The 11,002-nt window shown below is 39.2% G+C and overlaps 1 pseudogene; it reads right to left on the bottom strand.

Annotated features, from left to right (window-relative positions):
- Positions 1-9,255: 9,255 nt before the first annotated feature.
- LOC100682905 lies at positions 9,256-10,787 on the bottom strand (annotated as a pseudogene).
- Positions 10,788-11,002: the final 215 nt, after the last annotated feature.

Genomic DNA, 11,002 nt, shown 5'->3' with positions numbered 1-11,002 from the left:
AATTTCTAGGTCTCCAAGAATATTCTTGCAGACTCTAGTATGAGACACAACAGGCTGAGGCATTTAGATATTCACAGAATTTTGTTATTCTTAAAAGTGATGATATGAGTTCGTATAATTAAACAGTTATTAATAAGATAGGTTCCTTTTTAGTTTTGGAATTTTACATCAAGATTCTTATTAAATTTGAGTTATTTTTAGTTTCCATTGAATTAATAAGAAATTATAATATTTAGCTCCTAAGGGCAGCCAAATATGCTACTGTAATACAGCTAAAGATCTTAGGGACTTAGGAAGTTATGTGCTTCTATCCCTAGGATGGCTGCCTGCCTTAGGATAATGATCAGGAGTATGGGAAAAGCAGGCCATTACTTAATGCCCCAAGTACACTTGGCACTTGAAGGAAGGTTGCTTGAAGGACTCTGGAAATGTGAATATACCTGCCTCTTTTCTTTCTCAAAGATCTTGTTTAAAATAGTGTATCCCATTAGTAACAGAAAAGGTGATGAATATACACCAATATGGTTTATTTATCTCAAAATTATAAACATTTCCAGGCTATTAGGCACATGTGCTATCTACTATACTTTATATATATTTAAAATATATATTTACATGTGTATTTCAAATGTGATATTTTATATATGTTATATTTAAATATAATAAATATATATATATATTAAAACATACTAAAGTTAGAAATTGGAGATAGATGAGATAAATGTTTGTTTTAAAAATGATTCTTGTTGGAGAGCCTGGGTGGCTCAGTTGGTTAAGCATTGTTGGTTTCAGGTCAGGTTGTGACCTCAGGGTTGTGAGGTCAGGCCCCAAGTCTGGCTCTGAGCTCAGCATGGAGTCTGCACCAGGCTCTCTCTCTCCTTCCCACTCTGTTCTTCCTCCCTCCCCCCGGACTCTCTGTCTCTCTCTAAAATAAATAAATAAAATATTTTAAAAGGACTTTTATTATAACATTGGAAGATAATTTAGTTTTACTTTCACTTAATGTATTAGTAACTATATTAAAGTGTATGTGGTTAATATGCCTCACTTTTTTAAAAGTTGATTTAATTACTTGTAAAGAACTATTTAAAAGTCTGATACTGAGTTTGGTTTATTTTACTACCAAATGTATTTCAAATGTTATATTTTTTGGGTTGTTTTTGAAATTTTTTTTGACCATTAGAGTTAAAGAGATAAATTACAAAGATATGAAGATGAAAATGGAAAAAGTTCATTATTGACTTATTCTTTATTTTTATTTATCTATATTTTTATAATTTTAATGAATGTATCTAAAAAGAAAGAATTAAGCAGTTTTGGCCCATTTCTTAAAAATATGAAAATACATCTTTTTTTTTTTTTAACATTTTATTTATTTATTCGAGAGAGAGAGAGAGAGAGAGGCAGAGAGAGAAGCAGGCTCCATGCACCGGGAGCCCGATGTGGGCCTCGATCCCGGGTCTCCAGGATCCCGCCCTGGGCCAAAGGCAGGCGCCAAACCGCTGCGCCACCCAGGGATCCCTGAAAATACATCTTTATATTAGTTTAGAACTAAATGTTTCCATCTTCTAATTGCCTTTGGAAATAATTTGTAATTTAGAAAAATTATAAACAAATTAGAAAAATTTGTTTCCAAGTTTTTCAATTGTACAGGTGTTATTGGTTTTTTTTTAATAATTGATACCAACATGCTCTCTCAGTAGCATGACTGTCTTTTGAAAAACATTTGCTCATTCATTTTAAAAAGTCACATTTTCTTTAAAAGAACATATTGGGTGTAAATTTTTCTGAAATTCTTGTCAGATAGCCCAGTACCACGTGTTACCTACATAGAGAAAGGGTGAGCAAACTTGAAACAGTTGACTTTCATTTCCTCAAGATACCTATAGTGACCTGTAACTTTCTGATGTGTAGACTGCAGTGAGGGTGCTGGTGTCAATCCATTTGTTACATTTTATTACAGTTTAGTTTATTTTCTTAGATTAAAAGAATCAAACTAAGTAGAAGTTCTAACAGTTCTTTGTATACCCCCAAAGGATTGTTTTTTTGTTTTGTTTATAAAGATTTTATTTATTTATTCATGAGAGACACAGAGAGAGAGACAGAGTCAGACACAGGCAGAGGGAGAAGCAGGCTCCATGCAGGGAGCCTGATGTGGGACTGGATCCCAAGTCTCCAGGATCACACCCTGGGCTGAAGGCGGTGCTAAACTGCTGAACCACTGGGGCTACCCACAAGGGATTGTTCTGTACACATAACTCACTTTGGAAATCATTAGTTGAAAGTATGTGTACAGAAATCCTATTGCCTGAAGGATAAGGCATCCTGAATTGGGGATGGTAGTGTTCCTTGCTTGCTCCCATGCTCAGGTAGACATGGGACAGATGGAAGCAGCTTGGATGACTGACCTGCCTGTGTGAAAAGTTGAGCTATCATTTTCCATGTTGCCTCCACCAGACCAATCCTGTGAGGAAAATACATTATTTCTTTGGGAAAGGGTGCCCCAGACTTTTGGACACCATTCATTTTCCACTTAAACCTACTGAAGGCACAGAATAAAAACCCTATTAGGAGTTTCAACAGTTCTCATGTGGTAAAAGTCCATTTGGATCCCATAAAATAATTTTACTACTGGTAGCACAGAGGTGGAATGTAATGGGATCATCTAAGGGAGCAGCAATCTTCAACCAGTCTACCAGAGGCATAGTTCACAGGTACATGCACAAGAAAACAATAGAATTTGTCACATAAAATTTTTGTGAGGATTACAGGAGATAATAAAACTGAAGCTTTGGCTATTTTAAATATATTATTCTTGTTCTGTTCTTCTTATTATTAATTATCATTATTATTTAGATAGCTTTTTTCCAACTTTCTCCAGCACATCCTGATACATCTAGGATAACTAAAGGAGTCCTCAGATGATGCAACCTAAGGAAAAGGTGAGAACAGACACTCTCTTACCATTATGGCAAACAAGGTGGAATTATAATGGCTAGCATTTGTTGAGCACTTCTTTTCTGCCAGGCACTCTTCCAAGGGCTTTATGTGAATCTACTTATTTAATCCTTTCACAAGCATGCAAGTTAGGTACTATTATTGCCTGTATTTTATAGCTAAGAAAATTAACTTATAGAAGGAATCTGAAAAATTTATCCAAGGTCACCCAACTTAGAGAACTGAGGTCAAGTCCCGACAATCTAGATTGCAGCAGGATGTGAATCCTGAAAATGTGAAAAGTCTGGCTATATTTTAAATAATCTCCTTTGAGGTGATGGACAGTGGGCCCTTATGTCCTGTCCCCTCCTCCATTCTTGACATAAAACTCCTTGGAGTCATGTAGCAGTGAAATACAACGTAGATGAATGGCCAGAAACCTAGTGGACACTCAGAGAGAAGACCCTGCACTTTAAGATATTATCTTAAAGGGTGGAAACGAGGGGAAGAGGTCCTAAGTAGAATAAGAGAGACCAGAAGTGGGATCCAGGTTGGAGTATCGGCTTTTCTGAGTAGGTAGCCCAAATGGGTATCCCCAGTAGGGTTACAACATTAGAAGTAGTTTTCTATTTTGTGCTGTTTACAAATGCCCTGGCCAGGGACAGAATGATTGAAATCCAGTCTATTGCTCAGCTCACCAATTCTGTGGATAGTTCTGGCAAAAGGAAATGAGAAAGAATATCCAGTACAGTAAGAGTGTAAAGGGCAGGGGGGAACCTGGGTGGCTCAGTCCATTAAGTGCAGGACTCTTGGCTTTGGCTCAGGTCAGAATCTCAGGGGCGTGAGAACCAGTTGGCCTGGGATTCTTTCCCCTATCCTGTCCCTCCCCCTGTGCTCCTCCCACCACCACCATTCTTGCACACATGTGTGTGAGCCATAAATAAATAAATAAATAAATAAATAAATAAATAATAAATAAATATCTTAAAGAATGTAAAAAGATGAGAGATCTGAGAGGCATTTTGAAAATGTGTTCATATGTGTTTGGTCTATCTCTGATAAATAAAGAATCTTAGAGATCATAGTAGAATTGTATACATGGAGATGATGAAAAAGTTTGTGGGATCAGATTCATTTTCCTTCAAGTTTGTTTAGGTCAGGAAGAGAAAAGACTGAGGGAAGGATCTAGGGGTAATAACTAGTAAAATGGCACACAGAAGAAGAAGAGGTGATGAAGGAAAGTCAGAAGAAGTAGGAGGCATATCATGGGAGATGAATGTCAGAAAAACCTATTTAGTTAGAGGCACCTATTTGAGTTAGGTGAAAAAAAAAGTTTTAGTAGCTTAGTACACAATATAGAAATAAGAATGGGAAAACATCATCAGATATTGTATTTAGAAGATCTTTGATGAATTAAGAGGAAGCAATTTGGGCCACATGGTAGGGACAGAAGTCTTGCTGAGTTTTGAAGTGAGGGATGAGGAGATAGAAGCAAAAGTTTCATGAATAAGAAAATTGGAGGGTGGGGAAATAACATGAGCCATTGCTGGGTTTGGGGAATTTTATTTTTAGAAATAAAACAAAGAGGAAATATGTGTTTTTAATTTAATTTATTCTTTTAAATTTTAATTTTAAATTATTTTTAGGAATAAAATAAAGAGGAAGGATGAACCAGAGCAATATAAAAACTAAAGTTGAAGGTCAGAAAGGTGGAACCAGACATTGGAGACCACAGAAAGCAGTGGCATCAAGGACCCAAGTGGAGAATAAGCCTTAGAAGAGACATTTCCTTCTTGGAAAATCAAAATATATAAGAAAAGAAAGGCAAGAGTGTAGATGAATTTTTATTTTTGGGGAAGTATTACATTAAGTGTGGAATGACCTTCAGTTTCTCAATGGAGGAGGAGGTAAGATAAGGAAGTTGGGAAAGGCAAAGATAGGCAAACAAGGAAAAAGGATTGGAAAGATTCTGGGGGTAGCCATTCTGAGGAATGGGAAGAGAAATCAACCAAGGAAAAAATAATAGCACAGAGCATTGTTCCTCGATAGATGTTTCCTGAGTGGTATTTATCTCATGATGTGGAGCTGTATGGATACAAGAGGGAGAGAAAACAGCTTTTCTTTTCCAGGTAAATCTATCTGGGGAGCCAATACACAAAAATAGCTGCAAAGGAGGAGGTATAACATAAGAACCAAGTGAATATATGCTGTAAATGCAAAATGCAATTTTTTAAAATTTCTATGATAGTCAGAGAGAGAGAGAGAGAGAGAGAGAACCAGAGACACAGGCAGAGAGAGAAGCAGGCTCCATGCACCCGGAGCCCGACGTGGGACTCGATCCCGGGTCTCCAGGATCGCGCCCTGGGCCAAAGGCAAGCGCCAAACCGCTGCACCACCCAGGGATCCCCTGTAAATGCAAAATGAACGCAAAGGTAACTATGGGACAGTTTTTTGGAGGACATAGTAGTACTTGAAGGGTACTTGGAACTTCAGCAGGCAAAGATGGTGGGTGGCTGTTGGGGAAGGTTACATTGAGCACATGAAGTCTGATGTGGATCATAAAGAAAAGGTAGGACAATAACCTTTTTGGATGTAGACATATAGGTAGGACAGTACAAGCACAGAACTTAAAATCAACAGACCAAAAGTATGGAAGCACCAAACCAGTTCACTTTTTGCCCAGGACACAGTCTTCATGTAATTAGATCACATCGGGGTGCCTTTTCTAGAGAGCCTTGTGTGGCAGGTGGAAAAGTTGGGACTTTTCCCAGGAGACATGAGGAAGCCATTGGAAGTTCTGAAACTCGGGAAGAATGTAACTAAAGTGATGTTTTAGTAACATGATGGTAGCTGCCATGAAATACAGATTGGAAAGCTCTGTAACAGTCTAGGCAAGAAGCACTCAAGACTTTCTTCACTGTTTAAATCTGGTGAATGTTGTAATTACCAGGAGAAGCCTGTTTTACCCCATCATCATAAAGTCATCACTCCCCCCCTCACTTTTTCCTATCTTTGGTATCTTTGATTTCTGCTTCATTAATTCTTCCAAACTTTCAGTCTTCTTCTTAGCTCCTACCCTTTGCTGTTGGCCTTGTTTGGTTTGTCTTCCACTGCTCTATCTGTATGAGGTGTTCTGCTCTGTTCTTACTTGATTCAGAGAGTAAGCCTGCACATTTGGGCCTCGCCACAGGAGAGTCCAATCAACTGAGGACCTGACGTTCCGTTCCTAATGTTACTGCCATATCCCATAATATTTGCTAAGCTGTAATGGTCACTAATGTTTGATGTCATTTTATTGAATAAATTCAATAAAGTATTTCTTCTTTTTTCCTTGGGATTATAACTAACAGATGAGCATGTCAAATTTAGTGTGGTTGTATTTTTGAGTAGGAGATAAGGATAGTCGCTCCAGTAACCCTATACGTTTATTAAGTTTTCACATAATTGTATTCGGACTTGAAAGTCTTTAAAATTAAAGTCAGAAAATCATATATGTTAACTTGATCTTGAAGCTCACCTTTGAATACTAAAATATTGCCATTGGTTTTCTGTCTGGATACATTGTTTTCTTATTTAATAAATTCTCAGTTTCTGCCTTCCCTTACAGTGACTTAGACTCTGAAACATAGTAAACATTTAAGTATATGAGGCGAAAATGTATATAAAAATGAATGGAAATGAATAGAAAGTAGTCTTGGATCTGGCATGTGGATATATCTACACAACAGTTTGTTCCCTCTGCCATTTGAATCCGTAATAACCTTCCTTTAAAAGCATCATTGCACTAGTTTCTAAGTATCTCAAAATTATCTTTAAGGCTTTAGGAAAGTAGAAATTTTGAGTAACTAATGCTTAATGCAAATTGTACCAAAGGCAGTAAGAAAACATCAAGTACCTAAGATCGTCTTTTTAATTATGAGATATTTTATAAATGATTCACTCCTGTACTTCTGCTTGGACGCTTCTACATGAACCTTTTTTTCTTCCTTTTTTCTTCAGTGAAAGAGGACAATCAAACTTGGTTTTATCTCAAGAGCTCAAGAAAGGATAAAAAATGGGTAGAAAGAAATCTTTATTGTGGAGTTTCCATTTTGAAGTTCAACTGGAATAAACAATTTTTGGATTTTGGGTAGACAATTTATCCAACTTCATAATTAACTTGATTATTTGATTTATTATGTAAACAAAGTATAATGTTCTGAAAGCCTATAAATAATCACTTTTTCCAACCATGAAAGATTAAGAGAAAACAAAGGGAGTGAACAAAAATGGGGGGGGGGTCACAGATCTGTATCTGTATGGAGGAAGAGGGCAGTACTTTTGGGGAGTGCAATTTACATGAGCATCTGGGTCTTTTGTCATGTTTTGGATGGATGACCTGAGTCTGATATATTGGTGAATAGCATTAACAAAGGTCTGGTTGTCAAAGGCTAGAAAGAAAAATGCAATTAGCCACAGCAATGAGGTGATGTCTGTGTTTGGGGGAAAAAATCGACACCTAACTGGCAATAGAAAACACTGAAATGATAACATCAGTAAAAGGCCAGATTTTGTGTGTGTGCATGTGTGTGTGTATGTATTATATAATGATCTTAACTCAGTAGGATATGACAAAAATGTCATTTTTTGTTAATGTTTGGTTTATGTGATGCAAGTGAATGTGTACCTGTTACCAAAGAAATGACATGAACCCAATGAATTTTTAACTCGTAACACACCAACCTGACATTTGTAATACTGTTTGTTTCCATTTAAAGAAAATTAGAAATAAATAAAAGTGCACTTGGAGTCCAAAAGAAGTTTGCTCTTTTTTTGGTCTAATTTTTTTTTTCTTTATAAACCATGCTATCCATAGTAGAGAAGCATATCTAATCTCCCAATTAGGTCAGGCCCCAGGATAATCAATCTCTTTAACAGCAGATGCCTTGTTTTAGCAAATGAATGCTTGGTTTCAAAAGCAGTTTTGTGTTGAGAGAGGAGTGCAGTTGGCATGGGTGATTAGAACTCTTTTAAACCTTATAAAAAGCTTCTGTAGATTGTTTTATGCCCACACTTTGTGAACTGAAGTAAATGCTGTATATCTCCATCTTCAAATGAACATGGCGGGGACTTTATACAGCCTGTGAGAACATCAACATGTATATAAATGGAATTATCTGAAGAAAAACATTTTTATGTCCATTTGAATTAAACCGTGATTTTGATAACATCTAAAACTAGTGAATATGTTTTTAGTAAGTGATCTTCATATTAATTAAATATGCTCCTTAAGGAGTATAACTTAATTATTGGGTTAGCATTTTTAAAACTGAAAACTACAATGGCAAGTTAACAGGATTCTTATATTTATTGTTTGGCCTACATTTACACAAATCTGCAAATGCCTTTCTTCATGTCTGATGCCTTTTCAGTTCTTATTCACATTATGCGTCAATGAGCAGTGTGCAAGAAAACTCTGAAATCAGGAAAAAAATCATTTAACATTGAAGTTTATAAACTGTATATTAAGTCAAAACTATAGATTGACTTTATTTTGCTCAAAACTAATTTAATGTAAGATGTATTGAAATATAGTGAAATACTTTTCACTACGGTATAACAAAAAAAATCTCTAAGACTTCAGTAAATTATTTTACATAATGTTCAAAATCTGATTGCTAGACCTCATCAGTTATGCCTGAATGTGATACATAAAATAATTCAGAAGGCCACATGAATATTTATTTCCTTTTTTAGGCGAGCAGTCATATAATAAAAAGCATTGAGTTGAAACATTTGCAAAGTAGTTAAGAAAAAAAGCACTCACCTGCATATTTGAGATGTTCTCATTTCAACTTTATTGTATAATAGTTCTACCAATTCTTCTCCCCTCTTAAAAATTGTTTCAATCATGCCTAATCTGTGGAAAGTTAATATTTTCCATAGTGAAAGTGGATAAGACAGCTGAGGAAAAATTAAAAGCAGATGGTCTTTAAGAAACATTTGATACTAATTACTTCCTACCTTTCACAAGACTTAAATGTTGGTGAATGTATAGGATTACATTACTTTTTTAAGCAAGGTTTTAAGGCCAAATTTGGTAGATAAGGTAGAGGTCCAGTAAGATGAGATTTTTAAAATACAAGCATTTTTTTTAAATACAGGCATTCTTTATAATACCAAATACCAGAATAGAACTGTGGCAATTCACTTGTGCTTATTCTAACTCATAATAGCATTTTTTCTTTCTTTCTTTCTTTCTTTCTTTCTTTCTTTCTTTCTTTCTTTCTTTCTTTCTTTCTTTCTTTCTTTTTTTTCTTTCCATTTATTTATGCGAAAAATCCACTTTAATAATCTAGCTTCAGCTCAGTTGACAACTTCTCAAGTGTAAGAGAAGTCTTTCCAAGAGGCCTCAATCCACTAAGAGGTTACAGCTCAGAGAAGGGAAGAGCTCCAAGAAGCCCTGGAAGGGGCTGATGGTCTGGAGGACTCCTGAGGTGCAGGCGGTCTCCTGGATGGAGTACATGGCCAGCTGGGGGCTGCCTAAATCTAGAAGCTGCAGGCCCAGCCGAGAAGCCAAGAGAGGTCCGATGGTGGTCCCACAGGGAGAGGCATTCCGCACCATGAGATCCTGCAGGGGCACCCCGACACTGTTGGCCACCTGTCAGATCAGGGCCTCGGAAACCGCATTCGAGGCACAGCGCTGCTTGCTGTTCACCATGATCACAGGGCCCTTGTGGAAAAGGGGCCTGTGGTTCTCCTCGTGCTTGTCTGGGTGGTTGGGGTGCACGGCGTGGGCCACGTCTGCGTTGATCATGTAGAATTTGGGGATGGCTTCCTCTACCCCCGTCAGGTGCTGGGAGGGGGCCGAGATGCGGCGCAGCACCAGCTGTCAGCAGTGACTGAGCCCCCTGGGCACCCTCGGAGCCCGCCTCTTCGTTGTCATAGAGAGCGACCATGCACAGTGGGGCTCCAGGGCCAAAGAGGCAGGGGCCACACAGGAGTCGATCAAAGCCTGCAGGGCACAGAAGCAGCTGTGCAGATTGTCTAGCCAGGCGCAAAGATGAACTCCTCATAGGCACCAGCCAGGACCGCAGGCTGCGTGCCAGCAAGGCCCAGCTCCACCTCCAAGATCTCCTCGGGGCTCAGTCCCAGAGGGGCCACAGAAGGGACATGAGAAGGAGTGGTGGCGGTCATCTGCAGCATTGAGAAGCCCAGGCTCAGGAGTCCCCTTCTCCAGCTCCTCCGGGACAGCTGCGGCAAGAATGGGGACTAAGGGCAGCTCCCTGTGGGGCCCAAAGTTCTCGTTGACATTTCACGGCAGAGGGATGGCCAGGTGGGGGATGGGGAGAATGGGCCGGTGCACGTGCCCCAGCCGCTGACCCAGCCGGCCTGAGGGAGGGCACTTGACAAGGACGCGTCCAGTCAAGGTCAGGTCCCCGTCGGACCGGGTGCTCCAGATCCCACAGCAGAGGTCTCCACGCCAACCTGCTGGAAGCCCACCTGGCTACGGCGGGAGCGCCGTTGCACCCGGAGGCAGGGACTGTCCGGGTGGGCCCCGGTGAGGCTGAAACCATTGCCAGGAACACCCTGGCCTCCCACAGCACAAGCGATGATCTGATGATCGTGGAGGAGCTCCCGGGCAGGAAGTACTTGCTCTCCGGCTTGATATCCCAGCTCTCCGTCTCTTTGAGTTCATGGAAGGCAGCCTGGAGGAGGCGGCTGCGGCACTGGGCCACCACGTGGAAATGAGGGGGACTCCGGTTCACGAGCTTGAGGAGTTCCCGGGCCGCAGCCTGCACCGCCTCTTTGCGGGCCCTCCAGGTCACGGCCACCTGCAGGACCCCACCCGTGTGCCCGCGTCCTCTCATACTAGCATTTTGATATGATTAGTAGAATGGCTTCTGTATATTAAGATCCCTAAAGTTTTTAGGTGGAAAACAGTTTAATGTCCGATCTGTTTCTCAGCTATAATTTAGATTTCAAACGTATTTTTTTATTTTTATTTATTTTTATTTTCTTTATTGGAGTTCAATTTGCCAACATATAGCATAACACCCAGTGTTATGCTATAACATCCGGCAAA

The sequence above is a fragment of the Canis lupus genome, chromosome 19 (assembly GCF_011100685.1).
Source record: "Canis lupus familiaris isolate Mischka breed German Shepherd chromosome 19, alternate assembly UU_Cfam_GSD_1.0, whole genome shotgun sequence".
NCBI lineage: Eukaryota > Metazoa > Chordata > Mammalia > Carnivora > Canidae > Canis > Canis lupus.
This window is presented reverse-complemented; position numbering and strand designations above follow the sequence as displayed.